We start from the raw sequence: 26915 nt of genomic DNA, 5'->3' as shown, positions 1-26915 counted from the left end.
TTTATTCATTTTCCATTATTTTCCTTCAATTTCCTCCTCACATGCAACATGTGACCTTTCACCTTCCTTTTCTCCTAATTTCCATTATTTTCATAAATAAATATGCCAAAATACCCTTTTTTTTTAATGCCTTAGCCATTGCCTTTGCCAAATTCCTTAGCCATACACAACCAAATGAACACACACTAGGATGTCCTACCCACCATTCAGTTTGGAATACGTGTCCCATCATCCGTGGTATTTATATATTTTTACATGGAATTTTCACCAGGGTTATTACATCAACAATCTCCTCCTTTGTCATTGATGGAAACACATACTCCCTTTGTGATCACTACTCTCCTTGACTTCATGTTTCTAATCTTCCTTTCCTGATTTCTCTTCCCCTTTGACATCAATGGCAAAGGATGACTCGCCCTGACATGCTGTTTGATTTTCTTTTCATGTAACATATTGTTGCCCCCCCCAAAGAAATGAATTCCTCTAATGATATGCCTTTCTCCCTGTTTGTTAACTTGAAAGAGATGATGATCATTGTGGACCTGTCTTCCTTTAACTGCTCTTCTCCCCCTGACCAATTATCTTCCTCTGATGCTTCCTACAATAGATTGACTTACTTTCTTTGACTGTTTCTCTCCTCCTGTCACATTACACATCCTTTTCTACAATCTTATCCATGACTTTGTCAATTGAAGTTGCTACTCCACTAAAGTTTCCCATGATGCTGAAAGCTGAGCTAACTACTTATGTTATCTATTATTTAGTCATTTGTCAATCTGTTAATGATATACTTCTGAAGGTGAAATCACTGCTACATAGGCTTTCCTTTTTCAACATTCACTAGACAAAGAGACAACATGCTAGAATATTCAGAATAATGTATGAACCAACTCTTCAGTTGGATCATCTTGAACCTTGACATTTTCCAATGTACTTGTTGATTCATCATGATCTTTCACTTTTACAAAACTTGAAAGCATGACTGCGGAGACTTTTTCATTCACTTGATCTTCTTGCATTTTCTTTCTTCTCTAGACTTTCCTGTACCTAGTGTTAGGGCTGAAAGATTCCATCTTGAACCTGCAATTGTGAGCTATATGCCCATAGTTATGGCATTTGTAACATTCAATGTTGGGTCTGAATGATTGAACTAGTGACATATACTTTTTGTTGACAAAGTTTGTTTGAAATTTGTCTTGTGATCCAACAAACTTGCTTCTAGGGTTTTGATAATGCCTTTGATAGTTACCCCTATCATACATTTTGCAATCCCTAGCCATATGCCAAAAGTTAGAACATGAAAAACAATAACCATTAAACATGCTAGGGTACCTGGATGAGGTGTCCTGTCTTAATGATATTCTGTAATCATCCTTCTTTGGAGGAGGTGCAACCTTTTGTTGATTACTTCTTGGAGCAACAACATTTTTAACCTTTTTTTGTCCTTCATTTTGATTTGGCCTTTTAGGGATCCTGTTGTCAACCTTCTCATCATTCTTGCTCTGTAGGGACTTGGAGCTTGTGCCTTCGTCGCATGTAGCCTTACCTACTTCTTTTGCATTCATCTTCAACTGAGCCAATTCTTGATCTTTCCTTTCAATATCCTGCAAGTGTTTCTTTTGTCATTCCTTGAGCTTGTTGATTTTAGATAAGGCAACATCAATTTCTCCTTGCTTTTGAGCAAGGTCTTCTTGAAATACGCTTTTCAACAATTTGCTTCTTTCTTTTGCCTCTTCTACTTGCAATTTTATAAGAGCGATCTTTTCAGTTGCTTTATTGAAGTCTTGTATTTGTTCCTTATGCCTTTCATTTTCATTTCTAAGCCTATTGATTTATGGTAAAGATGCATCTATTTCTTTTTCTTTTTGATTAAATTCATTTACGTACGTCTGACCATATTCCTTTAATTGGGTTGCCAAGGCTTTTCCTTTCTTTTCTGCTTCTTGCACTTAGAGTTTCAAGAGAGAAACTTCTTTTCTGTGTTCTTATGCTCTTTTAAAGCATTCATTAATACCTTTTCCATGTTTGCTTCCTCTTATTCTTCTTCTTCCTCATTGTTAGAATCTTCCATATGAGAATTTGCTTGACTTGAAGCATGATCATCATCATCTTTGTCTTGAACAACATGAGATTGATCTCTATGAATATTTTGAATTTTCTCCCAAAGATGTTTAATATATGAGCATTGTCCTACATTAGCTTCCATAGAATCTGACAGGGCAATTAAGATGATACTCATGGATTTGGAATTGTATTTTCTTGATTCATTAGTAGAGGTATTTCCAGAAACAACAGAATCCCATACATCATATCCAATAGCTTGCAAATAGATTTCCATTTTATCTTTCCAAAATACAAAACTTGATTCATTGATCAAAGGAATTGGACCAACTTGTTTCTCTTCGTCAGCTGTAATAGGTTCTAAAAGAATTTCAATACCATGAACTTCCTTTGGCTTCTTTGAACGCTTGGTGGCTTGCTTCCTTGACTTCCCCATCTTGATTCACTTGAGATTTTCCTTCCAGTTGTTAAGTTGCTACTGAAGGAACCTACTCTGATTCCAATTGTTGGAAATATTGAGAGGGGGGTGAATCGGTATTTCTTACTTCAATTAGTATTTTTAACTTTTCAAAGCATTAAAGATTATTAGCATTAGTTAAACATAAATAATCATTAACACCCTGTTCATCTGCTTCCACTGGATGGATGCTCCAATGCCTCAATTTACACGCTTCGAGCTGAAGTAATATCTAACTCAATTTGCCAACTATTATCGGAAGGATTCTACAACACCCTACACCAGTTCCAACCCGCCCTAACACCGCCCTGCCACCTTGAAGTGTTCTCAGGCTATGACTAGAAGGAGACTCCACTCTCGTTCTTTGCACCACCCTGCCACCCTGCTTAGCAAGCTACCACTTTTCCTAAAGGCTCTAACCTTCAACTCACCACGACAAACCACGTTTCACAATTTTTACACTGGATCAACCTATGCTCAAATAATTAATACAAAACAACCTGCAATACACTCTCTAGGCAATCAAATAAGCCTCTGCTCTATCTGCACACCAAACCCTAGATACATCAACAAATACTTCCTTGCATATCATTAGATCACAAATCAATATTGTCAAAAACCTTGATCCACCTATTTCTCTGCTCAACAATAATTCTACCAGAATGCCTCTGCTTGTGAAAATAACATTAACACATCAACTTCCAAAATCCTAAACATTGTCAAACATTCAGGAGCAGGCATAATAAGAAACCCTAGATCATCAAACTTGTACCATTATATAATGCCGCTCAATACCTCTGCTCATAATACAATTCTGTTCTAGCCCAAGTTCAACATGCAAGATAGAAGTACTATAATTCTGGAAATCAGAAGGTCACACAATTTGCCGCAAAATCTAATTCAATAATGGTAATTTATTTCATTCTTTCTTTGGTCAAACAATCAACTTGGTCTTCCGAAATCAAACTCTTACTTTTGCCATTAATTCCAGTAGCATGCTTTGGCATATTCACTGGTAACAGAACCTGCTCAATTCAACACTCTCTCCCTGGCACACATATTACTGCATCTTTTGCAAACAAATGACACTCAAGGTCTGTCTATGTTCTGAACTCAGTGCTTCTCTCAGTTCTTAAAAAAGATTCAATTATGACTCCAGAAACCAAAATTAACCATATAAAAATATATGATATATTGATCATTCTACAAAATATCACATTTCGGCGCTTTTCGCCAAATTGCTCCAATATTGGGCCTAGTGATACAAAATTTCAGTCAGACATTGCAAATGGTGCTACATAATGGTAATGTATAAAATATAATAGGCACACCTATCAATCAAACCTTTGATGTCAGTCATGCAGCACACATGCCCTACGAATTGCCAGAAATTGCTTATATCATATTTCGAACAAGACCAGAATCATCGCTATCCAAATTGCTCACATCAGGGACCCTCCACAGATTTTATTTCTTACAATTGCAACAACTAACCTAAGAGCTGCGCTTATCTGTAAATCCCTTTGGAGGGGTATTTATGGTTCCAACCTGTGGAGCGACATCATTCGGCAAAAATATCTAAGAGGCAGGGGAATTGAATTCTGGTTCAGATCTGATTCTATTGGCATCAAAAGGGGCTCTGCAATCTGGCTCAGTTTTCGTAGGGTCCAGCAATATTTCCTCAGCAATCTAAAATGGAAAATTTACACTGGTAGTAAGATTTTCATTGGCTTCGATTCCTTCGCTGGATTCAGAGGGTCATTACAGGTTCCCCCTCCTCTTCTTTTCTTCCTCCGCAGATCTGGCTTCTTTACATGGAACCGTATCATCAAGGAATGGAGTGGCTCCTCGCCCGTGCTTCGGGATGCTGATGACATTCGTCTCCCAATCGACCTCCGCCCTCTTTGGTCCGATCTGTCTTCCTCTCTCCAGCGGGGAGGCTTACAGCGTTCCATCATTGACGACCACCTGATCTGGTCCCTTCCTTTCTCTGTTCCGCACGCAAAAGTCAAGGACATATACACAGATCTCATTTCTGTTAACGCTCCAGCAAATCGGCGCTTTCCAGTCTTCTGGTGGAAGCTTGGATGCCCCCTTAAGATTATCTTGTTCTCCTGGTTGGTGCTCTTCAACAAGAATTTAACTTGGGACTCCTTGAGGCGGCGGTCGTGGCACGGCCCCAGCAGATGTGCTCTCTGCAATATGGATGAGGAGACAAACTTCCATCTCTTCTTCAAATGCTCTGTTTCCCAACAAATCTGGTATGACCTTGCACAATTTTTCTCTTTTGATCATCTTAATTTCATCTCTGTGGATGCAGCGTTTGTCTGGTGGGGGCGCCAAAAAACTCTTCGGCCCATTCTGCCCATCACCATCTGGTCTCTTTGGAGGTGGCGGAACTTGAAAATTTTCGAGGACTCCTCTCTATCCGCCGATTTTGTCCTATCATCTGTGTCTGCTCATTATCTCCCGATCAGCTGAATGGGTTCTATGGTTTTTGTTTTTTGTTCTGAAAATGTTGTAAAACAGGTTCATGTTTTTTCATGATGGTTATCTGCTCAACATGGTTTTGAGATGCTGTCAAACGCTACTATAAGGCTTTTTTTCAACAATCATTCAGAACTATCTGAACATTTTGTTTTTATATTTCCTTAATATAATATCAAGATTTTCTTTCTAGAAAAAAACTAACCTAAGATTTCTTCTTTTGAGATTTCAAATCGAAGGTCTCAATGATCATCAATGAGTTTTCATCAGTTGTGGGTTTTACAAGCTATGGGTGTCTTTCTTCATTTCTGGACATACCAATTTCTTTAAAAATAAACTCTGGTCTATAATTATTCTTCAAAGACCATGAACAAGCTAGCCATTGATAAGCAAGAGCTTCAATGCTTCAACTACAGTCTCGTCCTTAGGACAATTTGCGCTTAGAAGTAGTAAGTTTCAGATCTGTGTATCATGGTTGGCCGTAAGAATATTCTGCTCCAGTTGTGGTGCGTTATCATTCCAGGTTTGCTTGCTGGCTTGTTAACCATCAGAACCATGCGCATTCACTGTTTGACTTTGAATTCATGTGGCCATATAATCAGCTAGAGCTCAGCGCAATGATCCAACGACCCGGTTTTTCAACGTACTAATGTATGTCCGCACAACAATTCCATACAGGAGCACATGTCAGTGATGCGTTGTCATACTACTACGGAGAGAAAAAGGACTTAGATTGCATATATCTATGGTATACAGTTGATTCATATTATATCAGCATAGATATATTTTAATATTGATTTAATGAGGGATTTAATTTTTTCACTTGCAATTTTTTTAGGATTTGATATTATTTAAATGTTTTGTAGTTATTTAATTATTTTTTAAGAAAAAATAAAATTTGTCAATATCAGTAAAATTTCAACTTTGATAACTGACCGACATGTTTACACATCACACTGAGCTGTAGAATGAACACCTCGACTCAATAACGTTGAAACATGCGCACAGACTAACAGAAGATTAATACCCAATGGATCCCGTCAACCAAGCTAAGCACAATAGAATCCCACACATGACTTCAAACCTTAAGGAGTAAATGGGACTCGCCTAGAGGGTTTACCTAGACAAATTTTGTGATTCCTCTTTTCACTGCGCCAGGCTTCAGAGGTCAGGCTGAGGTGGCATTAACAAATTCTGAGGTTAAGGGGGTCAGGTCAAAGGCTTAGCCTGGAGGTTTTTGTAAACTCCCTTCAACATTGAACAAGCTGTAGTGAGCGAGCTTTTGTGGTAGCTACAATGTCGACATCGGTGGGGTTGACAGCAATGATCAAATTTGAAGGGCAGGTCTTAATTTTATTTAGAAGGGCCCACATTTAGGTCGCCCTTCCATAATGAAAAGCATAAAAAAAAGAAGCAATTCAATTGACAACAGTAAATTATCTTCAATTTTCTTTTTTTAACACATGGTGAATCGGTAATAGTTTGGAACTAATGTTGAGTTCGAAGACAACATACTACTGGTTTATTTCCGATGCCTTTACAATGTTGCAAGCTACAAGATATTCCTCAGTTTATCAAGAACAATAACCCCTTCCAACACATCTGCAAGTCTAATATTCATCGTTACGCATTGTAACTAACAAGTGATAGGCCAACCGTGTTCATAACATTTATGTTCACCAAATGTTATGTTTTCTATCTTTGAATTATTGTTATATTAAGCAGATATTGGTGTAAGAACATCCAAAAAAGAATTAGTTTGAGATGAAAGAAAAACTTTACATCTCAACATGCAGTTGAAGAAAACATGGGGGAGAAGAGCCTCAATAACATGATTTCACAGTACAAATTCCATTGTGCCAAGAGTCATTTGATGTGGTATGGGAAATTGCTATATTAAATTGATATGAGTAGTGAAGAACATATGTGTAAGAAATACAATGTTATCCAAATAGTAAAAGGAAAACCTTTCTATGTATGATCAAACTATGGTTAATGGGATTTGTAATTAAAAGCATGTTACATTGGACTGAAAGAGTGCTTTTGGTAGTTTTCGAATGACGAGTAAAATAGATGTGGCATTTGAATAAAGTATCTAAGGAGATGGAACTCCTTGTTGCTCTAAGGAATGGTTATATTTTACATCAATTCAACTTCCCCAATAGGACATGTTTGCCATCTGTGAGCCATTTTGCTCAGATAGCCAAATTTCTTCAAGTTTCTGGAAGTAACTAGGCCATTTTGCTCATATAAACAAGTTTCCAATAGTTTCTGCAATTAACTGAGTATCTTTGGTGGAATAAATACCTTCACCCACACTCAGCACCTTAGCCAAAGAGTTATTCCTTAAATGTTACCCAACTAAACTAAACTTTATGATAGTACTCACAAAGTTAAAAAAAAACATGCTTACCACATCAAAGCAATTTTTTTCTTTGATAAAAGAAACTCTTCCCCCTTGCCTTACAACATCAAGAATGGCCCCTTTTTAACATGTTTGTTAAATTCTTTATTGTCTAGACTTCATGCAAATGGCACTTTTGCCCTTCTTTATCTGTTTCATTTCAACAACTTACAATTCCACTCTTGGGGGCCAGGAATTCCCTTACCACAACTACTTTCTATCATGCATATTTTGTAATGTTTCGCTGCCTTTGCTTTTGTGGTTTCACATTTATCTTGCTGTATCATTACTTCCTAGTCTTTGTACTAATTCACCTAGAGAAGGAACTTGTACTAATCTATTTGGAGTAAGAATTGGTGTTTCCTCTCACTAGACTTCCCTTCCAACAAGAAAAGCTTGAAGACCTACTAATCTGCATTTACAATAGAGTATATAATTGTTGCATATGGTAATTAATCTAAACTCAAGGCATGCTTTTTGATCTTCTATAAATATTCGATTGCCAACGTTTGAAAGACTTAAATTTTTTATATATTGAACTTTTCTTCTATACAACAGTTCCAAGTTCGAATGTAACAATTCTCCAATGCTTAGCATGTCGTTTCTTATATGTTGTTTGAGACTTTGTGAGATTAACAGTTTTACTTAATGATAGAATCTTTATGGTACACTGTTTAATTCAGTACCTCCATACATACATATATATATATATATATATATATATATACACATATGTATGTATGTGGTACATTGTTCAATACAGTACCTCCAATTGCAACAATGTTGTATGGCAAACTTTCATTCTGGCTCGTAAGATGTTTTTGATAGATTGCTTCTCCTGCGCATACCAAAGTTTCTTTTATAACTTCACTATATCAGTATTTAGCACAATGTTTAATTCAATACCTCAGTTCTTCCAATTCCATACAACTAAAATCGTCAAAATCGAATCTGTTGTAACATCTCACACTTACAACTATTGATTGTGAAGCGTTGGTGTAGCTATTCTATGTTGTCAGGGTCTTTATGATATTTTCTATCAAATTTGTTTCCCAGAAATTTATTAGAATCATAGTTTGATTTTTCATTGAATCTATAATATATATATATATATATATATATATATATATAATATAATATTTATTTATATATTAATAAATTAAAAATATAGTCTAATAAAAATGATTTTTGCTAAATTCTAACAAAAATTTTCAAAACATGATATAACAACATGGATCATTGAAATAACATAATCCAACAAAAATTGTTTTACCAAATCTCAATTAAAAACTCTAAAACATAGTATAACCACACCTTGTTATTGCTTAGCACATAGACTTATAAATGAAAAGCTATTAAGCTGCGGTGATTTTTACCATTATCAAACAGAAAGCTGTTAAGCCTTAATGGTTCTTATCAGTAATAGATAAAAATAATAATGACAGAATTTGAAAAAAATGCAGCTTTCTCATGAGATAATTGCTCATTGAACAGACTGCACCAATGGGAGCAGAATCATGAAGAATAGGAGCGGAAGTCTAGAGAAAAGTCTAGACAAGTTGGGAAGGTACCTTAGAACGATATTGCTTCAGAGAAACAGTGCTCACCGGAACCTTTGTACAGGAAACTCTCCACCCTACACACTCAACAAAGTCGCTGAAAACAATAAATGAACAAACAAATCACCTTACCAATTTTGAAAATAATTAGATGAATTATGGTTCACAAAGAAATCAAATCGACAAACACCACACTATACAGTACCTTAAAAAAATATGACTCTGTTGTAGTATTCTTACTATTCACTAGGTGCTTTGCACCCAATGCTCTGCCCTAGACGCTGGAATCAAGAAATTATAGTAGTATTGTTACTATTCACAAGGGGCTTTGCACCCAATGCTCTGCCCTCGACGCTGGAAGAAATTAAAAACAAATAGACAAAGAAATGTTAATCCAAAAACACGTACAAATAACAAATGAATTACTGAAACAGAAACCAGAAAAATTAGAGATTCCAATCACTGTTCATATTAATATGAAGAAAGTTCAGATCTCTCTTACCTTATCCATCCATTCAACAGAGAAACGAGCTAAGTCATCCATCCATTCAACATAGGAACAAGCTAATGTGTTTCATTGAAATACCCTTGTTTCTGAAATGTTTTCCTCTTTGTTCTACACTGGCTGGCCCTAAGTGGTTAATATCACAAATCTTGACCGTCACTAACTTTCTGAAAAAGCTAGCGTGGAAAGCTTTATTCCATTTGAATCTAGTTTTATTTCATTTGAAGCTAGCATGGAAAGCTTTAGGCATAAATTAGAAAACGCAATTCAAAAGGAAAATGTTGTTTTTGAAATGGGAGCAACTCGGAAACTGTTGTTTTTGAAATGGGATTTAACATCAGTTGAGAAAGGAAATTTACAAGTTTAACTATTGTAATTTGTGATAGACTCACAGTGAACTTACAGTTGGAAATTGAAATTCTCAAAGTCTGGATTTCAGAAAAAATGAAATTTAAAAAAAAAAATTACACTGGTTAACAACTTAACAACCCTTCTTAAAATTTTTTATAATCTTATTCCAATTTCTTTTTAAAAGGGCAAAATTCAAATTTTAAATTTTTTTGGACTAGTAAAATTTTTTCCTTACTTCTGTGACATGCCAGAGGCCCTTTGAAGGGCTCTGATGTGTTCAAATTTGATCACTGGTTGATAGGAGTATATGTCGCGCAGTGGAAGACATGGAACAATGAGTCATCCCGGAAGATTTACAACTCAGAGATTGTATTAACCCTCTTTCCATATCATGTTGGCCTTGGTGAGTGAGTTGGTGTGTACAAAATGACAAAAACAAGGGAAGTATTGTAAACGCACAATTCAGTAGAGAGCAGTTGGGCTCGAGATTTTGGAATCTTGGTTAAAAGGAACGATTCTGTGGTAAAGTGAGAAGGGTTCAAACATTGGAGTATAGGAAAAGGGTTGCGCTCGTGTAAAAAAAATGCAGTATTACGATTGTTAAATTAAAGGGCCAAGATGCATACAACAGGGCCTGCAGTGAAAGGTATATAAAGGGTTATACCCTTAAGCTACTCCCACTAGTAATTTATTTAAAAATGGAATTATCTCCCTAGATTTGTGATTGAAGGAAGCACCTTTTGAGGACAATTTGGGAATTGTGGATTTTGGAACCAAGACTTCAAGCAGGCTCAAAATTGGGTCTACATCATTATGTTCCAAAAGCTTTTTTATACTTCAATTTGATACACAAAAAGATCTAGAGAATGCACTAAATGAGGGGCCATGCTTTTGGGGTAGGGCAAGGCTCTTCATTACCCCATGTTCCCAAGATTGCCACAAGCATGGTGGTCACAAGAATTCTAATTTGGGTGAGATTACCAAATCTCCCTCTTCCTTTCTAGCACCATTAGGTCCTTAAAGATATTGGAAATACTTTGGGTAAATTAAAAAAGATGGACCTTAACAAAACATAAAAAATTTATCTTCACCTTTGCCAAAATTTGTGTAGAGATAGACCTCAATAAAGGTCTTCCTGATCACATCCATCTTAAACATGAAAAATTCCATTGGACCTAAGTCTTAAATTATAAGAACATGACGTTCATATGTCAAATGTGTTTTCAAACATGACACTTGCATAACACTTGCCCACAGGCGAAAAAGAACCCAAAAAAGAAAAAGAGGTAGGCACATAAGCCTAAGGGATGGAAGGTATCTGGCCCTCTCCTTTCCGAAGAAGAAGAAGAAGAAGAGAACATGGATTGTAATCAAAATAAGGAAGCATAGGTGCAACATGGTAACCATGCAGATGGAGGTGGCATGGACCAGTGAGGAACTGCAACCCTCATTCAGAAGGGTACTAAATTGGTAGAGATCAAAGCAACAAAGCAACAGAAAGAGGAAACACTCAATGAAACAGGCATAGAGGGTAGAAAGAGAATTCATGTATATGAGAGCTTTGAATCAGACAAAGAAGTCCCTTCTTAGGTAGCTGGAAATGAATTGGCAATAGTAACAACCAAACCCAACAATGGGGTTCGGAAAAAGGTTCAGAAAAAGAAACGAAAAAAGGAGAAGTTATGTAGAAATTCTAAGAAGTTTGCTACTGCTAATGAAATCGAATTGAAATCAAGAGACAAAAAAATCTTCTATTATTTTGTGAAAAGGAAAATACACAATAGAAATACATGCAATAACACGAAACCATCAAAACACAAGGAATACAATGATTTTACATGGGAACCCAACTGGGAAAAAACCCTCCTCTATTTGTATTATATTAGATGAGAAAAAAATTGATCAATTACAATGACTGCTTCACACATGAAGCACACCCTTACTACAATTTTGATCTCCTCCTCCTAAGACTACTTTGTAAAAGATTTAGCCAAATCTTGGCTTCCTGCGCCTATTTCTTTGCGCAATTCCTGAGGAAATTGGCTTCTAAAGAACAGGAAAAACCCCTATTTGTTTGCACAATTCCCAAGAGAAGAGTCTCATCTCTTGCATACAAATTGTATACACTCTCTAATATACAGTAATAAATACATCGATGCCTTTTTCCTCCACTCAACTAGGCAATTCGAATTCCATGCATGACTGGGTCTTTTTTTAGTAAATTGATCAGTTAATTGAGAGACTAGTGAGTTAACAACTGTTATAACTACTCAACTGAAATCCTACTAACTCCACTAAAGACTAGAGCTCAGTTAACTGAGTTTAACTAACAATAACTCCACTAGATTGCTAGATTTTAGCAATCAACCCATGCACAACTCTATTTCTAGCCCACAAGCTCAAATTTACTGATTTAACTAAGAGACAAAGCCATGTCCCTCCAGCTAACTACAATCCAAGTCATCCTGTTAATGTGGAAAATCAAATTTCTACATTTGACTAAGGCATAAGTCAAATGAAGCCTTTTCTTGCTACAATTCCAACACTCCCTCTTAGTAATAAAAGGGTTATACACAACCCCATTCTTGCTCATGTAGGAATGTACTATAACATAACTCCCACTCACTATTGTTGTTGCTTCTACAACAACTGCGACTAAGAAGCATCCAAAACACTAAATCAACTGTGTCTTTGAGTTGCAATTGTCTCCTGAGTCTTTGAATACTACTAGCCTGCAATTTTCGATCAAGATATGATGCACAAACTAACATTGAACCTTCTGCTACTGAATACTTTGGGCCCCTGTAGCAAGGGTAATGATCCATGAGAAGAGTATACTCAAACTGATGTTGCTCTCCTATGGACCCTGCCCAAATATTTGCAACTCTGGGACTAAGGCTCTACATCGCCCCATCTCACTCCTAGAGGTATAACTTCATGCATGCCGAAATCTACCTCTATCTTGTAGAGATTTTTAACTCAAACACCAGTTTTTTTACTTGTGCAATAGCAACATTCTTCAAATAAGCTTTCCCTTTACTGAACACCACATCATATCCACGGTCTTCAAGTACAACTACAAAAACTAAATTTTTCTTTAGACCAAACATATACATTACATCCTTCAGGTGAAGATGGGAGCTCAACTCCCTCTTAAAGGTGATATTGTTAATCCCTTTGGTACTATACCTTTCATCATCCCCAATCTCTATTTGTAATTTTAAGTCCTCCTCTAAGCTGCTGAAGAACTCCTTACTTCCTATCATATGATATAAGGAACCAGAATCTAGGTACCACTCACTCCCTATTACTTTGCTTTCCATGCAAGCAATGAGGGTGAAATCCAACTCGAATTGTGATGCAAGAGCATCTCCTCCTGCTGTTGTTGCAGGATCCTTACTAGATTTCCTATGCGAACACTTGGTTTCATAGTGTCCATACTCATGGCAGTGAAAGCATTTAATTTTACTGAGGTATTTCTTCTTGCCATGGTTATGGCTGGATTTTTCCTCGCCTTGGGCCTTCATGCCTTTGGCCTTCTTTCCTTTGCCAACTAGAGCACAATATTCTTCCTCATCTACAATGGATGTGACACCATCTCTAGTGTTTCTTCTGATCTCCTCTTGCACCAAATCAGACCAAAGTCTCTCCCAATTTGGTAGCTTGTCTCTTCCATTAACTAAATCCTCATAGTTATGTCAGGATTATAATTCCAAGTAGTTCTAAGCTCACAAGTTTAGATGATGGAAAATTTTCTCCTACTCCTCCAAGTTCATCTTGAACTTGAGTGAATCTGGACAGGTACTGAGGAATGATTTAATTTTTCTGCATTCGAATGCTCCTGAGTTTATCTCTAAATGCCAATTTCATGGCATCATTGTTCCTCTGGAATAGATCTGTGAGAGTTTTCCACATTGAAAAAAGGAGTCTCCTTTCCATGCAAGTTCGAAACCACATGATCTATGCCACCCTCCAGAGTAATCCTCCTGGCTCTTGCTGTGTCTTTCTTTCACTGAGCAAGTTCTTGTGCATTTGATGTTGATGGTTTAGAGTATCAGTTTGTGTATGTTCCCATACTCCATTTTCATCTAGGACAACTTCCATGTCTTTCCAAGCACAAAAAATTGAGGTGCTCTCCAATGCATATTCAAGCCTCAATATGTTGAAAGACATTTTTCTTGCACTGAAGAGAATCTACACCAAAAACTCTTCAAATCAAAATTTCTTTGAGAGAAGATCTAAAACAAGGTTTCAATGTAGTATTCCGATGCTCTGATACCATGTAGAAACTGCAAGAAATTTACCACTGCTAATGAAATCGAACTGAAATCAAGAGAAAAAAATGTCTTCTACTATTCTGCAAAAAAGAAAACACACGATATAAACACATGCAATAACATGAAACCATCAAAACAAAAGGAACACAATGATTTTACAGGGGAGTGCAACTAGGAAAAGCCCTTCTCTATTTGTATTATATCATATGAGAAGAAAATTGATCAATTACAATGACTTCTTCACACATGAAGAACACCCTACACTACAATTCTGATCTCCTCCTCCTGAGACTGCTCTACAAAAGACTCAGCCAAATCTTGGCCCCCTGCTCCTCCTATTTCCTTGTGCAATTCCTGAGGAAATTGGCTCCTAAAGAATAGGAGAAGCGCCTATTTTCTTGCGCAATTCCCAAGAGAGTCTCACCTGTTGCATACACACTATATACACTATCTAGTATATAATAATAAATACATTGATGCATTTTTCTTCCACTCAACTAGGAAATTCGAATTCCATGCATGAATGGGTCTATTTTTAGTAAATTGATCAGTTAACTGAGATATCAATGAGTGAACAATTTTTATAACTACTCAATTGAACTCCTACTGACTCCACTAAAGACTAGAGCTCAGTTAAACGAGTTTAACTAACAATAACTCCACTAGATTTCTAGATTTTAGCAATCAACCCATGCACAACTCTACTTCTAGGCTACAAGCTCAAATTTATTGATTTAACTAGGAGACAAAGCCATGTCACTCCAACTAACTACAATCCAAGTCATTTTGTTGATATGGAAAATCGAATTTCTCCATTTGACTAAGACACAAGTCAAATGAAGCCTTTTCTTCCTACAATTCCAACAAGTTAAGTGATTTTTATCACACTTAACCACAACAAAATTTATGTATTTTTTTACTTTTTTTTAATTGCTTATCAACCAAAAGGATGACATGATCAAATGCTTAACAACAGCTACAAAATCTAATTTTGTTCCTTGTTCTCAGGTTAAATAAAATTACGAAATATTTTATTTATTTATTTATTTTTAAGAATAGATCCATCTTAATTACTAATATATCAAGCGTTTAGAGGGATAAAATCTCTCGAGCTGTAAACCTTTCTTCAAGTTTTGCATTCAAAAATAGGTTTCCTTCTTGAGAGATTTGATCCTGTTGGACCCTTGTAGATTCAAATTTAAGATGAATCTAGTATTCTCATGGAACAATCAAGTGGTTGGCACAATGGAATGTTATCCTTTCCATCTAGTTTCAAATCCCACTGGGGGACATCTTTGACTCGTTGTGATAAGACTTAAGGAGTATGCTCCCCCACCTTCATGGAGTCTTGGCTCTTGCTAAGTCATAAATTTTTAGTATATCTAGATTACGAGCTATTAGATATAGTTTTGGTGTTATAGTGGGGGTGACTAGTTTAATGTTGGGCCTCACCCATATTACTCAAATGAATTATGATTCACCATGGTAAAAACAGAAAAGAAAATAGTTAATGAAAGCAATACGTGTATATTAAAATAATGAATGTCATAATAATTTGAAAATAATAATTTTATTAACATATGTGATGAGATAATAGACATTTCAAACTTGTAAAGTTAGTTTAGATGATTGAGTGTTGTGATTACAAATAAGAAGTTATGAGATTAAGTATCTAAGCTCACTCCCTTTTTGAATATGATGAACCTCACTTAATAATTTACATTTAATTGATCTTCTTAGTTCTACTATACATGGATTATACTAATTAGATTTAAGTATTTCTTTATTACTTTAAAATTGTAATTAATGATTGTTTAAGTAGTCAAACATAATTGGTGTAATTTAATATTTAAAAAAAAATCCAAAGTTCATTGAAGTTTTTTTTTTTTTTTTTTTTACATAATATATATATATATATATTTCATTTAAATTAAGTAGCTATTTTTTCTTTTAAATTTATTTTGATCTTTTATTCCTTTAGTTATAATTCTAATTGTGTTCAAAGCATCAAATTTAAGCATAAGATTTTTTTGATTAAAATTGGTGGATATTGGTTTAGTAAAATTTGTGTTGAGATGACACAACGAAAGTATAAAATTTAGAGTTATAGCTAGAAGTAGTGATTTACATGGTGTGTTTGTGTTGTATGAGTGCCTCAAACATCACTTCCACTTGTGATTGCAATGGCCTAACGCAAGCTGGAGCTGACCAATCAATGGGATGAGCACTTTGATATCATCCTCCTGAAGGGCTAAGGCTGACCCTTGAAAAGAAATGGCATAAAGAACCATTGGGGCAATAACACTGGAGCAAGAGAAAGCCAGGAGCATAGAGTTTATGATGGCGAATAAAACAAAGAGAACCTATAGAATTGGAGGCAAGGAGAAATAATAGAGTAATGACCTACAATTACGAGGATTCCCATCATTACTAAGATCCTCATACAATAATAATTTGGCTTACTGATATACATATATGCCATCAGAGGGGAAATCCATTCAAGGGTGAATTGAAATTGAGGGACAAGTAGCAATTTATGGTTTTAGATGAAAATGAGAAGCCCTGATATGATGGAGGGGTGGTGATCCAGACACTTGGGTGACAAAGGGATGCCACATGGGAGCTCATGATGCCACTGGCATGAGTGTAATTAATTATTAGGGGAATATGCATGATGCAAGAGTGCCATTGACTATTAGGACCCCCTTTTGCCACATAGAGAGTGTGATTGGTAAGGAGGTCCAAAAATTGATTGTTGACATGGAGGATGCAGAAGAATTGTACCAGAGGAAAGGAACAAAGGAAAAATCCTATTTTGTGGAGAGTAAAATTCAGATGGACATGAAAGGAAGAAGAGCAGACTTGGAAGTATCAAATGATGTTTTTGGAGTTCCCAACAATGGAAGGTTTATGGATAAGTGATGAGGATGAGAGAAGAAACCCTTAAAGAAAGGCATAAAGTTCATCTAGGTTGTTTGAAGATGATCCAAAAATCCACAGAAAGGATAGTACAATGTAATATCCTCATGGGTTGAAAAAATCCCCTCTCGCACGTGCCACTCTTAGCCAAAGTTATGATCTTATTAGTCCCACTTTGCATGGATTATAGTGATTAGATTTAAACATTTTTATATTACTCCAAATTTATGATCTTATTTGTCCTTGTGATTGCCTAAGTAATCACGTATAATTGTCTTAGTTTGACTAAAAAGAAATAAATTCCCTAAGTTCACTAAATTTTTAACGAGCTAATAAGTTTTTAATAATTTAGTTCAACAAAATTGACTGCTCCACATTTCAAATTGTTTGTTCAACCATTGATTTTGAGTACGTTGATTGCTTGTCTAACTTTTGTATTACCTTCCTTTTACCAATGTCATCAATGCTAATTCTATTTAGAAAATGAATTGAGAAATAAATTGTTGTAAAACAAATTTATAGACACATGTTGTGCATATAATTTGTGATATAATTGTATGAAATTTTCTTTCAAGTTGGTGATTCTTCTTCATTAGCATCTCTTTTTTCCAATTATTGCATATTTGAAGGAAATCCAACAAGGGATGCATGCTTTGTGCATCGTGAAAGAGTCAACATCTAAACTCCATTATTAATTAATGAGGGCCTTGCCATATGAGGAAATGATGCATTGAAGGGCTCAAAGTCTAGTTCTATTGCATAATCACTCTTGGGTCTATAGATACATTACCGGGTTGTTTAAGACATATTGCACACAAAGTTAAGAAGGGCGTGGCATAATAATTTTGCATATAACGTTTAGAAGGGCATGAAAAAGACTATTTTTTCACATAAATTTAAAGTCGCCATGACATAGGTTGCATTATTTCAAGGTTTTGAGATGGCACATCACACAAAATTTCCTTTTATGTGATACACATGAAAACAAAAGCTTTACGAAGTGTAAATTAGATAAAATGTAAATGGATGATAAGACCAATTTTTTTAAGTGAATGCTATATCATACCAAACTTTAAAGTAGGTGTGACACATGAAACCTACCCCACCGAACATTAAGAGAGATACGACACATGAAACCTATCACACCAAACTTTAGGAGAAGTGTGACACATGAAACAAATTTCACCAAGCTTTACGAAGGGTGCGACATAAGAATTTTGTGAGAGGTGGAGCCTTTGTGCATCTTGAAGAACCTTCTAAAATATCTACCTTTCCACAAGAATAATTATGGAGAGATCTCTACCTCTAGAGAGAATCTTATAGCAAAGCTTTCCTTGGCCAATTCAAAATAGGTGTTTTCAGTTGCTACACTGAACCCATTTGGCCTATTTGTCTTTTGGCATTTGTAAATAATTTTTGTTGTAGGATATGATATAATGATTAGAATGTGGAACATGTAGGAAAGGTTTCTATTAATTATAATTATCACTTCGTAACACAATATGAGCCATAATAATGGATATGGAAGTCTACAAATGACCAACTATTCACATCCAATGTTCTAGCTTGAGTAGTAGACCTAAAAAATTCCTTGGGTGAGATGAGGACTTAGTCATTTTTGAATTTTGCATCACAATTTTTTTTTATGGGAGTGACATGCTTCACATAAAAAAAGTATATATGCAATACACAAAGGTTGTTTAAGACATATCTCACACAAAGTTAAGAAGGGTGCAACACAAGGCTTTTGCACATAAAGTTAGAAGTGCCATGGCATAATGTGCATTAGACCAAGGTTTTTAGATGGTGAAGTTTACCAAAGTTTCCTTTTATGTGACATGTGAAACCAAATTTTTTATGAAATTCCCATAAAATAAAGTTTAAATTACACATAAAACCAAGTTTTTTTTAAGTCATACTCAAAATATAATTACGTGCAACATAATGTGTGACTTAAATTTTTCTTTCTCCCTAACATATCGCAAAGGAAAACTTTACTCATGTGACATATTACATCTCCCAAAAGTTTCCACTCATGTGATGCACCACTCATAAGTTATTTTTACTATGACATATAATACATGATGAAGTTTTCCTCCCTTGCAATATATCACACCAAGTTTTTCTTCATGTGGCATATCATAGGATGAAGTTTTCCTACCATGTGATATATCACACCAAGTTTTTCTTTGTGTGAGATATCTGTCTCCCGAAGCTTTTTATCTATGCAATAACCCTTTATGTATTACATTGCACCAAAAATAACATGATAATTATGATTATAATTGTTTATTATTTATCATTTTAATATACACAAATGAGATGAATAATAAAACAAAAATGATGGATTTGTTTAAATATTTTAAAATATTGTCTAATATTTTCTTATAAATGTGACACCAAAATTATAAAAGTAAATAAACTACACAATAATTCAAAACTTGCAAGCATGGTATTAAAACTACATACTTAAAATATTATCACAATGACTTAGACTTTATCAAGCTAAGCTAAATTTTGAGATAGAAAAGCTTGATTTTGGGGCTTGCATTTCCTTGACAATAGGATTCTACTGATGACATTATATGAGGATTCATGTCTATTAAGAAAGGAGACACACCTTGAGTAGTTTTAGCATAAATTATATTATGCTTCTAATTGGGGGTTTTGAATTCTTTGTTTAGTAACTTGTTAAGCTAGTAGTTGTAGCACCAATTATTATGTAGTTCTCTAAGCCATTTAAGAAATATTTGGAAATTGTGTATGTTGTGAGATTTATAGTTCTAGACTAAATCCATTATACTAGGCCTAAGCCACTATTACCAAACAAATCACTTAAAGCAAGAAGTCAATTGTTAGGAAATATTTGCACGGCATATTATAGGCTCTCATAAAAATGATAATTTTTTAAAATAAAATTGAACACATAGAATTGTAGGTTAGAAAATCCAAGTCCATACTCTTTTTTATTTTAAAAGAGAGATCCTAGTGACAACAAAAGATATAATTTACTTAGTTGCATATATTTCTCTACTTTTATGGGTGAGTTTAGTGAGTACTTAAGTTAGAGCAAGAAAAATTTACTATTTTTCAAACCTCGAAGAGCAATACAAAAATTCAAATTATAGATCATCTGGACATTAATATTCATATGAAATGTCATGTGGCCAAACCCTCATGAATATAGTATTTTTATTTGAGAAAAAAAATATCCACTAATTTTTTGACCATTGTGTCATATGTATCTTCTATGATTAGAGTTAGAGTCGATACAAAAATGTGGTTATTCTTACTTGTATCTTAGTATCTCACTAACATTACAAGGAACAATCCTAAAAATATTACATTAAATCATATGTAACATAAGGTGACATATTTACACTAGTATTCCTAGTTGTATCTTAGTATCTCACTAACATTACAATTAACAATCCTAACTAACATAAGGTTATATATATAGACTAGCATTTGAGAGATCTAACATGGGAGCAACCTCTGATCATTTGAGACATCTAGCATGGGAACACCTTACAAATAGTATAATTATTTGGATATGGTGAACTTCAATTATCTTCCATAAATTTATTTCGAAACATTGAAATGAAGATTTTTATACTTATAATCTTGTAAAAATGTGAAGTTGGGAATACTTATAAGCATTTAATATATTTATTATGGAAACATTTATAAGTAGTATCATATATTTGATAGGATTAATGTTCTTTTATCAAAAACAATCCTAGACCATGGTTATAGCTGACCATGATCATGGTTGACCTTGACCATGAATTGAGCTAGAAATAATCCCAAATATTATTTTTGTCTTTGAAAACTTGTACAAAACTTTCCTTTTCCCACATTGAAGAAAATTGACCCATTATTATGCATCACACTTAAACTTACGTTTGTCATGTCATAGCATGGACCACACCTTAACCCTTTTTTGTCATGACATATTGCATTTCCTCAAACTTTCCTTCAAAATTACGACCAAGGAAAATTTCTAAGAATCTTTCTTTCTTTGTGATATATCGCAATTTTCCTCCACCTTGCAATATCACACTAAAATTGTATTCCTGTGACACATCACATGGACCACAATTTCATTTCTCATGGTGTATTGTAAGATTTTATTTTATGCATGCAATATATTGCATCTATCAAAACTTCCCACTTGCGTGGCATATCAATTAGAAATCACTTTTCCCATGACATATCACATGAGATGAAGCTTTTATCCTTCATGGTGTATCACACCAAATATTTTTTAGTGCAATATGTCACATTGCACCAAAGCTTCTATCTTCATGTATCACACTACAACAAAGTTTGTACCTTCGCGACATATGAAGTTTTACCCCTTCATAGTGCATTGCACCAAAGTTGTTTTAGTACATGTGTCACACCACATCAAATTTTCTACCTTTGTGGTTTATGGAGTATTTCTCCTTCACAATATACCACACCAATTTTTTTAAGGGTGATATGTTAGACTACACCAAAGTTTCTATCTTCATGGTGTATGGAGTTTCTCTCCTTTGCGATATGTCATACCAAAATATTTCTAATGCAATATGTTGTACATCACCAAAATAACTATCTCCATTCTATGTCACATCACACCAAAGTGTACTTCTCCGCTATATGTTTCACCACACCAAAGTTTATATCTTTTTTCATGTATTGCATTCTACCAACATTTATTTTTATGTGATACACATGAAACCAAAGGATTTTATGAAGTGCACATAAGACAATTTTTTTTAAAGCGGCACACAAGACATGTTTCAATCTTATCCAATGATATTTGGAGGAATTAGGGCACCCAATATGAGGCCAAGCTAAGTGCTTCACACATGATATATTTTTCGTACTTAGGTAAGGATCAAAATTCCTAAGTTAGGTACTTCCTTTGGGCTATTCCTAATATGCACTTGTGTAAGCCTGACATGGCTTGATGTATTCTTAGTATGAAGCATCAAGTATAAAAAAGAGGACCAAGCAAAGTAATAATTCATTTTTCCCTAGATTCTTCCATCCCTTTACTTTACTTCATATGATACTCATGCTCTTCCACCTTTGTGTTAAAGTCTTTGAACTATAATCGAGCTCCCCTATTGGTTACATTTCCTCCATTGCTTCTATAATGTTTGTTTGACTGATGTAGAAGGCACAAGTTCAAGGACTTGGTTATCTAATCTACTTAGATCCTCTTGAAAGTGTGACACTATTTTTTTTTTAATAATTGAAAATAACTTATACTTATGGATATTAATATACATTTTGATGGTCTCAATGACCCATTATTCAAAAAAATGTCCTTTACAATATCATAACAGTAAAAAAATTAAAAAGTAATAATGTTGTACATTGATATTAGTCTTCATTCCAGAAGTTTATGACCACATCCTCTGAGCCCTGGTCCTCCTGAAATTCCACAATATTCATTGTTCCCTATTGAACCATAATAATTTCCTTAGATAATCGATCAACCACCATGTTTATTTTTTTTGCTGAAGCAAGAGCAGATCCTTCTATTTCATTAATCCAAAAGAAAAGTTACATAATGTACAAAAATGCCATCCATTTACATGGACTCAGGAAAAATGGATTCCCTGCCAGAGATAAACTCCCCCCACACCAGAATTCACCAAGCTCATGAGATACACACTCTGAAAGGCTACAAGATCCCCCAACTATTAGGGAAACTTTTGAATTTTCACTCCCCACTAAGCGGACAAACTACAACAGTCACCCCCGACCTCGCAATACGCACAAACAATGGAAGAGGGAAAACGCGCCAACAGGACGAGTGGATAAAACCCTCCTGGCCCCACAAAACAACACGGATAATTCTAACCATAGATCCGGGCGGTTGGATCCAACAACTAGGAGCCATATCGCACAACCTAAAATGACTGAACAATAGTGTGCGATGGAGGGCGGTTTCCAAAACCACCACCCTGCCACGTGTTGGAAGCCAAATGGAATCGCTTCCAAAACTACAAAACCGTTAACCACTCAAGAGTCGTGCGATCGCTGGAAAACCAACTTGGGCGTGGTTTTCCTTCCCGAAAGCGGAATGGGGGTAAATTCCAGCTGCTGGTAAAAACCAACCTCCCGTCCCGCCTATTCTTACTTCGGAACCTGAACCCGAGACTGTGCCTGTCTGAGATTTGACCCATCATGTTGCCATCTGAAAAACTGAGGACACTGGTCAACTTACTCCGGGGAGAATTGAGGCCGAACTTTACATGCCTTTCTTCCAAGTACATATTGAAAGACTGTGGTTGCTCTTGCAGGGAAAAATCAATTCGTGCTGGTCACCCTGGCCCGATATCGAAAAAATTCTCTGTCCTCTGCAGCTTGTTCATCGCAAAGAGCTTTTAATCGGCCTTAAGGCATCTCCTGCCACTTCCTCGCAAACCCGCATTCTGCATTGTTCACACCTTGGTTGGCCAGTATGTCCGCTAGCTTATTGGCATTTCATCGAACATGGTTGAAACTAACAGTTCGAAGTCCCTGGAGGTGTACTTGAATTCTTTGGTAAACCTGGATTAGTCTCCAGTGATTTGAGACTTTCTCCGGCCTAGTACCACAACTGATTCTTTTCACAGAGTTAATGGTTATCTCTGAGTCCGCTTCTATAATGACATTTGAGCCATGGTTCTGAATCAGAAACTCTAGGCATTGCTCCAGAGCCATTAATTCAGCCATATTGTTGGTGGCTCTCCTAAATGGTAGTGGAAGATAAAGATAATACCTCCCTCTTCATCTCTTAACACTCCTCCAAAACCAGCTGTTCCCGGGTTGCCTTTTGAAGCACCATCAATGTTGTATTTCAGATAGCCTTTTGGTGGAGGTTGCTAGAAATCCTTCTCTATATCCATTGCTATTTCCTTCCTGTTTAGGCCTTGGGGAATAATCCCTTGCATTCCTAGTTGCCTGAGAGTTCTCAACTCAGTCTCTGAGGGGGGATTCTTGGGGTGATTGCGAACTGTGGTGCTAACTGTCTCCTTGAGCTGTTTCAAGATCAAATCAAATAGTCAATGAGGGATAGACTTTTCATCCTTGAAAATTATTTTATTCCTTTCTTTCCAAACATTCCAGATAATGAAACTTGGTGTGAAGGCCCAGGCCAAATTTAGGAACTCATTCTCCGTAAAGTTTCTTCTCCACTTGTTTAGGGTATTTATGATACTTCCTCTGTCCCTATTTGTCTATTGGAAAATGGTAGCGAAAGAATCCCACAGCCAGGTGGTGTAAGTGCAGTTGTTGAGAATGTGCTCCATTGTCTCCTCCTGCTCTTCACATAGCTGGCATCTAGAAGGCCCCATAACACCCCTCTTCCTAATGTTGTCCCAAGTCAAGATTTTCTTATGATGAACCAACCACATGAAAAGCTTGATCTTCATCCACCCTTGGTGTCTCCAAAGGTGCTGCCAGGTCTTGTCCGGAACACTGGAATCTAGCTCAAGGAGAATACCTTTTGCTTCCTTAAGATTAAAGGTGCCTTTATTGTTGTTGCCCCATCTCAACTGATCCTGCCCCTCTGTTACCAAGATCATCCTTTGTTTTAACAAGCTCCTAAGTGCCTCTGCTTTTATTTTTATGGGGCTGTCATCTCTGCAATCAATGTTTCTCTAGCTTCTCCACTTTCCCGAGTTATGAGAAAGATCCCATAAATCCTTTACTTTGTTTAACCCTTGGGAATCTGTTTCCTGCTTGAGGCTTAAAAAATCCTCTTTTAATAGCGTTGGTTCTTGTTTCCATTTGTCCTCCCAAAAGAGTGTTAGATCTCCTGCTCTGATTTCCCAGAAACTGTTTTTTTGTACTAGGCTTCTGTTTTCCCAGGCTTTATTCCAAATGTATGAGCCCTTTATGTTTCCAGACATTCTTATGAGGTCACTAGTGTGCCAAGAGCTGGCATATTTTTCTTTCCAGATCCTTTCCCAATGGGCTTTTGGCTCTTGTACCCATCGCCACCAAAGCTTGGCTCCTAGAACTTTACTAAGAATCTCCTGATCATCTAAGCCTAGACCCCCGTGGCTCTTGGGTTTACAGATTTTATCCCAAGAAACCAGGGCCCATTTCTTCCTTGTTTCCTCCTTACCCCAAAGGAAATCTCTTTGAATATTCCTGAATTGCTCTAAGACACCTTTGGGAGCTGGGAGGGCTGATAACATGAATACCGGGATTGATTGCAGAACAGCCTTTGTCAGCACCAACCTGCCAGCCAGGTTCAAGGCTCTGATGGTCCATTTTTTGACTTTGTCCTGCATCTTATTAAGCACCGGTTCCCAGATACTCTTGTGCATTGGTCTGGCCGTGAGAGGAACTCCCAAATACTTTGAGGGGAGGGAATCCCTTTGGAAGCCAAGAATTCTGGAGATATTTCTCTGAATAGCAATGCTGGTGTTTAAGAAGAAGATTTTTGATTTAGAGTGATTGGCTTCCATACCTGTAGCCATGGAAAATTCATTAAGGATATGATTGTAGGCTGAAGCTTCTTTGACTGTGGGGATTCCCTGCAGCATGGTATCATCTACAAATTGTTGGTGTGTCAGTGCCTAACCATTCTCAGTTAATTGAAGGCCCTTGATATTTCCCGTGGCCTTGGCATGCTTGATGGACCGACCAAGTCCTTCCATCATGAGGATGAAGAGAATGGGAGAGAGCGGGTCTCCCTGCCTAAGGCCTCTAGAAGGAATGAAGATATCTGAGGGAAAGCCATTCACCAAAATTGAAAATCTGGAAGAAGTCACCAGAGCCATTACCCATCTGACCCAATTGTGATCGAACCCAAAAGCAGTGAGAACCTTCTTGATGTAAATCCAATTCACCTTGTCATACGCTTTGGCAATATCCAATTGCATGATCATCCCAGCCTGCCTTTTGCTGGTTAGCGTGTGAACCACCTCATGGGCTTGAATAATATTATTCAAAATTTGTTTGCCCTCCACATAACCTGATTGTTCCTCTGACACTAAAGAAGGAAGTAGAGGTTTGAGTCTGTTAGCCACTACCTTGGATATTATCTTGTATACCACATTACATAAAGCTATGGGTCTGTACTTATCTGCAGTTTGAGCTGAGTCCTGTTTGGGGATTAGGGAAATGAAGGACGTGTTGAGGGCTTTTAGGATAGTTTTGTTCCTCCTGGAATCCTCCACAACATTCAAAATATCCTGTTTGACTATATTCCAACAAGATTTTAAAAAATCCACATTGAAACCATCCGGGCCTGGTGCTTTGCCATTCTGCATATCTTTGAGAACCTCGCTGACCTCCTCTTCAGTTACTGGTCTATTTAGGTTAAAATTGTCCTCTCTAGACACCAGCTTAGGGATATGCCTTGTAATTTCCTTGATGGATTGTTCCCTGTCTGAATTGTTTTCCCAAGTGATGCCTCGGAAATGCTGAACAAACACAGCTTCAATATCCTTATGAGTGATCTGAAGCTCCCCATTCTCATCCTTTATCGTAGAGATTCTGTTGTATGCTCTATTAGCCATAGTGGATCTGTGGAAAAATCTTGTATTACGCTCTCCTTCTTTGAGCCATTGAACTCTAGACTTTTGCCTCCAAAATATTTCCTCTTGTTTGCATAAATTCTCCCATTCTTGATGGTGTTTATTAGCCTGATCACTTTTGACTTTGTCAAAGCCATCTTTGATCAGTGCCTGGTTGAGTTCCTGAATTTTGATTTCCACTAATTTTTTGTCCACAAAAATGTTACCAAAATCCTTCTTGTTCCATTCTTTGAGCCTGAACTTGATGTGCTTTAGTCTTTTATGAAGGAGGTACATTTTTGATCCCTGGAATTGCATGTCTTCTGACCACCATTTTTCAATGTTACTGATGAAATCCGGGTGGGAGAGCCAGATATTCTCAA

The sequence above is a fragment of the Pinus tabuliformis genome, chromosome 3_1, assembly GCF_031772625.1.
Source record: "Pinus tabuliformis cultivar Carrire ecotype Pingquan chromosome 3_1, CPIR1, whole genome shotgun sequence".
NCBI lineage: Eukaryota > Viridiplantae > Streptophyta > Pinopsida > Pinales > Pinaceae > Pinus > Pinus tabuliformis.
This window is presented reverse-complemented; position numbering follows the sequence as displayed.